The sequence below is a fragment of the Acanthisitta chloris genome, unplaced genomic scaffold (genome assembly GCF_000695815.1).
Source record: "Acanthisitta chloris isolate BGI_N310 unplaced genomic scaffold, ASM69581v1 scaffold35981, whole genome shotgun sequence".
Classification (NCBI taxonomy): domain Eukaryota; kingdom Metazoa; phylum Chordata; class Aves; order Passeriformes; family Acanthisittidae; genus Acanthisitta; species Acanthisitta chloris.
Genome location: NW_008658357.1, coordinates 69,201 through 75,200, shown reverse-complemented (window position 1 = coordinate 75,200; position 6,000 = coordinate 69,201). Strand labels below are relative to the sequence as shown.

Sequence of the window (6,000 nt, the reverse complement as noted above, 5' to 3'; positions counted from 1 at the left end):
GGAATTACCCTCCCTCATTGCAGGAGAGGCTGTACATAAAAAGGTACGATACAGTTCACTCCAAGAAAGGGAGGGCAAGTTTCTGGCAGTACAGTGATGCTGGGATGGGGCCTAGGCAGACATCCGAGTCTGGCCTTGCTGTCATTCTAAAATTAGGCTCTCATTCTTCATCACAAAACACACTCCTTGTCTCTCATCCACAGCCTGCCTGTGTTGGTGGAGACACAGATTTTACCTGTCCGTGTGACAGACCACTCACCTGGCTAAAAATGCTATTCAAGCAACCAGATTAAAGAGTACTTAATAAAACACCCACTCTGCCTTTCTGGCAAGACACTGCCCACTGCCCTAGTCCAGTAAGAAAGAGGACTCCTGCCTTCCCAGGGGGAGAGAGAAATGGGATTTTGGGGAATATCTTCCACTGCAGTCCCTACATGGAGGACAGCAGCAGAGAAAAGGCAGCAGGGAGGGAAGTCTCACAGAGCAGAGCACCCCAGGGAACAGCAGCCCCATAAATGGCCAGAACACGGTTCAAGGTGGGTGTGCTCTCAGCCCATGACAAGCACCATTTAGCACGTGGTTATGGACCACCCGAGCCAGAGTTTAACCCACATGAGCTAAGATCTTTCCCCACCAGCTCCCAGAAACAGACCACCGCAACCACCTGTTTTTAACACACCCCTAAGGGTCATCCAGGCTCAGGATCCTGTTGTATTGCAGAGCTGCAACCAGCCTTCAACCTGAGGAGCCCAAAAGGGTATTGATGGCTATGGCCACCATGCATTGTGATGTGACTGCTCACCACCAGTGACTTCCTACAAAAGAAAGCCTAGGAAAGCAGCGTGGTGACCTGATGTACCCAAATGAGCCCTACAATATCTCTTTGGGCAGTAAGACTGGATGGACTAGTGCCACTGAGGTTGAAGACCAGCTGAAAGGTCATGCACCAAATCAGACAGAAAAGAAAGATGCACCTGCTTCGGTGGCACTTTCCTTCATGAACCTGTCCAAAAGTGATTGACCCCAGCTCTGAAAACTGCCAGAGCCTCTTGTTTCCCTTTCACCCTCTGCAGCCTTTCATTCTCATTCAGCCCATGGTGCTACCAAGACAGTTACCCAAATCTTCACATTCTATTTCAGTTTTCCCCACGTTTCAGATGTATGATGCAATGCTCTGTGTCCCCTTCCTACACAGAAGCCCTAGCTCCCTTGGGCAGGGGGAACACAAAAGCTCCTGCCAGCCCCAGGGCTCTTTTCCAACACACCAGGAGAGACATCTTTCAACTCACAGCCCCTGTGGCCTCTGAGGAAGGTAAGGAAGAAAAAGCAAGCAGTTGGGTTACTTGCCCTTGCAGAACCCTTATCTCCTCACCTGAACTGGATATACAGCTCAACACAAATACCCAAAGTGGCAGCAAAAGCTGAGGGGGCTGCTCGTCAATCAGCATTTCATCTCATCAGTTCTACACGTCCAGCAGTGAGGGTGTGCGAGTTAACAGCAGTTTTGCTAACTCAACAGATTTCCTTTTAAAAATATTTTTTTGCCAACATGGGGAAAAACCAGCCAGAATTATTTTTTTTTATTTTTTACTGTTTTTGTTTTAAGCACACAGAATCCTTCTCCTCTTCCACCCCACACACCATCTCCAGCATTTTCACCATATGGCACAGCAAACCAAAGATCAAGAGGAAACTCAGGAGTAGAAGGAACATCTGTGCAGGAGAAGAAGTTAAAAGATCCCACATGTTTCCCCATCAGGGAGTCAGCCTGATAAATAAATAGACCATAGCTTTGCAGATTGTTAGCTAACTCACTTTTCTGCCTACAGAGACATGTTTTTTATTGAAAATGGGAAATTTTGTTTTCTTGTAGGTAGAGCTCTGGGTGTCTGAGGTCAGGCATGGGCAGGAGTTTTGCTCAAAGGAGTAAAAATAAGAAAAAAAAAAAAAAAAAGGAGGGGGAGGGAATCCCCACCAACTGACTTGAAGTTTCACTGTTCCTACACTTTCAGCCAGGAAGGCAATTCTCACTTTACTATGCGGTGACTGATTCAAGCTGGAACCGATACAGTCAAATTCCCATGGTTATTCTTGGAGTTAGATTAGCTTGGCTAACACAAGCCTTTTTAACCACATCAAGAGAGTCACAACGTGTATAACTTAGTGCTATTTATCTAAAGGGTGGATATCAGCAAAATAGATACAATAAACTGCAGCTGGAAGAGTTTGGCTAAACCTTCGTGGACTACACTTTCCACCCCAGCTCTTGCCTCCACTGGGAGGGTCTGGATGGCAGGGAGCTGGGGGAGGCAGAGGCCCCCAGGAGGCCATCAGTGTAATTTATAGGGACACAGCCTGTCCAAATGCAAAATCCCCAGGGAAGTATGGAAGATTTCTCATCATCTTCAGTATATGAGACAATATCACAGTGGGCAAAATGTACATGTTTGTGTGAAACTGAAGACAAGGCATAAAGATGCTGCTTCTCTAAAAGACAATACAAGGCTGGGCACTCATGGAGAAGTATGAGGTTGTGCATCTGGAGGAGTGTGATGGTCCCTTTCCAAGGCCCTGACCACAGACCACTTGCCACTGGTTTATGGATTTGCCCCTATACCAATGAGTTGGGTCTGGCGTTTGTGCTGCGCCAGCAAGACAGAGAGGCAGCTGCACAGGAGGTTCAGGAGGAAACTACTGGCTGAATCTCTGACATGACATGAGAAACACAACAGACTTAAAAAGGATCTGAGCAAGGACATAAAAGCAGTGAGGACATAACAGCAGCCCAGAAATTAGGCCCTTGCCTCTATGCCCAGCTGTTCTCATTAATGCCTCAAAAAGCACTCCTGGCATGACCATGCCTGTATGGAGGAGTACAAACAGCACAGAGAACCTGCAACACAGGCTGGAAGGTAATGACTGCCCTTCAGCTCTGGTGTGCAAGAAACCCTTCAGGGTGTTACAGCCAAATAAAGTGCAGTAGAAGCATGGAACCTTCCTCAGCACTTCCCTGCACCCAGTTCTGCCATTCGAAGCCAGTGCAAGTTAAATCTAAAGTCCTAGAAAAGAATGACTCCGTATGCTCCCACCCACTGAGAAGGATGCAAAGCAGAAAATGAGGAATAGATGGATGCAGATTTTAAAAAACATAAACGGACCTGAATGAAACATCCCAAATCTCCAAGAGGTGATGTGGTATCCTGAGCCAAAGCCTAACATCCCCACTCAGCCCAGCTTTGATAAGAGGAGACAAGTAGAGCAGCTGAGAATGGAGGAAGCTAAGGGTTGAACTACTGAAACTTCTGCTAGGCACAACATTTTCCTCATATGATTAACAGACAGACCAATAAACAGATTTTCAGTTCACTTAATTAGATGCCTGCAAAGCATCTGAAAGTTGAAAATTCTTTTGTCTATGACAGATGTATTTGCATTAAAGGAAATTATGCTTGTTATTATTGCAAATACACATGATTGATGAAAAAACCCTTCACTTAATGCCTCAGGTTATTATGGTCTAACACAGTCAGTCTCCACAAGTTGTTGCTCACATATTTGATATATGACAGTTAACTTAGGGACAAAATTTGCTGAATGAGAAAGTAATTCCATCACCTGTAGTGAAACCATCCCAACATGAAGGAAAGGAAGTGAAGTCTGGACGTGGAATCCTGGAGAACTGAGCATTAGGGCTGTAGCTGGCTTTGAGCAGGCAAGAAAACACAGGTGGGCAATGCATTTTGGCAAACCTGAAGGAGCTCAGTTCATCTGCTTACAATGAGGAGACTCCAACTGCATAACTGGTGTGATGAGCAGAAAGAAACCTGTTACCATGCCCCTGTATCACAGGGTGGAGGATCCGTATGGAAACAGGGAGGGTGTATGGAAACCAGGAAGTGAGCTTCCCATTCATTCAGGCAGCAAGTCTGGAGTCAGGCTGAACAAACACAACCCACTCCCACTTCTGGCACAACAGATGCACGTCCACAAATAACTCACCACCTCTCCAACCTTTGTCTCTACAAACTGCTCTGGTTTTGCCAATAATAGCTTTCCTACCTAAGTCCTGCAGAGAGTCCTGTCTTCTGCTCCAAGCAGCTTCTTTCTTGCTTCTGCACTAAACTCATTAAATGAGTTTCAAAGACCTGTTATAAATGCTGTGCTCCAGATTATTACTTTCTTACAGTGGTCAGCAAATAATCATGCAATAAATCCCATTAAAAATCAAGGGTATTACTCATGTGAGTTGTTGCTGATTAAAATAAGAGCAGACTCAGAGCACTATCCCACTCTACTCCTTTCTATTTACACATAACCATGAAATCACTTGACTTGCAAGAAGGACACAGCAAGATTTCAGGGTATCAACTCAACCACTTCACTGGACATCTTCCTTCTCATTTCTTCTGCTTTGGGCCACCTTCACCTAAAGAACACAGATATACCACGCAGAGAGAGATGCTCCTGCACACAAAAAACATTTGGGCTCAGCAATCACCAGCTGATGGCATCTGCAGTCACTTCACATCAGTTCTGCCATGAAATTAAGATTCTACCCATCTGCCGTGCCATGGTGACACCTGGTTAAAAATCTTAACAAAGAACAAGTGCCCCTTGATGCTACAAGTAGCACCTCTGTGGATGAGAGGCCAAGCATCTTCCTGATAATTTTTTACTTATCTTGGTTAAATTTCATAAAAAACCATTTCTTTCTGTTGTAAATATAAGGACTTAGAGCAGCTGAGACTAAGGAGTGACTTCTCTTTTGCAAGAGAGGCTTTTACTCTGCTAAAAAACCAACCAGTGCAGGGGAAACGAAAATATAAACTGTTCAATTGCCTAAACCTGTGGTATTTGCCAGTGGGAACTTTGTTCCTGACTTGGTCTTGAGGTTTTGCAGGTTTGTGTCCAAATCCGACTCCCTGAAATTAGTCCACTGAACAGTTACCTGACCTCCACCTATGCCTTACACCACAGACTCTAGCTGGGCTCCTGCTGGGCTATTAGTTCCTCCCCTTCCTTCCTTGCAGCAGTTTTAACTCCTCCACTCAGAATAGTGAAGTTCTCCACATCTCTTAAAATGAGCAAATGAGGACACCCACATAATCTCTTAACAGTGTGGATATCTTTCTGGTTTCTTTTCAAGTGGATGTAGGTTTGCCATGTGCACAAATAAAATCAAAGTTCCATGGTAGGTCATCACTGCAATCATTTATTTTAATACACACAGACCCTGAGGATGACTTTCATCCAAATCCTTTACTTTGACAAGCAAAACAACACCCACTATTGAAAAGCAATTAAGGCCTCTAACCTTCTGCAGAGACAGATGAGGCCTTGCTCCCTTTCCAGTGTCTAATTTACTTGTGTTTCAGAGAAACAGCAGATGAAAATCAAACCACAATCAAGAGCAGCAGATTTTCTGCATGGTGTCCCCACAGAAATTCCAGTGAGTTTGCCACCTTACTCTTGGTCACTCAAGCAGTCCCAAAACTACAACTCTTCCTACACTGAATGCCAAGAGGCAAATTAGCTTCTCTTTTTCCAAGTGCTCATCAAAAAATGTATTTTTCAGTGAAAATGAGGCAAGCCAACAATAACTTGAATTTAGACACTGCTGGACTTGAAAGGTAAAGTACATGAGCACAGTCAGGCAACAAGCACATGGTGATCCCAGCTCTCAGTGATCCCTTCTCACAAGGCTGATCTGAGCTCAGAGTCCCAAGGAAGAAAGAAGGGCTATGGCCAAGTGGAAGATGAGGAAGAGGAGAAGATGCAGCTGTACACATATAGGGTTGTGTGCACACTTCAAGGAGAGGACACCAAAGAAACTGGAAGAAAAGCAAAGGTACTACAGGAGCTGAAACTCGTGAAGATGGAACTCATGCCCTCACCAGGAGGGGTTAAGAGAATCTGCAAATCAGAAAAGGTTGAAAGTCCCTAATGCAGATAATGAAAATTTAGATGAGGAGATAAGACACCAGAATAGAAGATGAGTTA

At 44.8% G+C, this 6,000-nt stretch overlaps 1 protein-coding gene across 1 annotated transcript in view; it reads right to left on the bottom strand.

Annotated features, from left to right (window-relative positions):
• The window catches only part of LOC103812061 (SH3 and PX domain-containing protein 2A-like), a gene marked incomplete at both ends in the record, with an annotated part of 70,729 nt that overhangs the window by 40,023 nt on the left and 24,706 nt on the right, over positions 1–6,000 (bottom strand). The gene's annotated exons all lie outside the window — the stretch shown is intronic.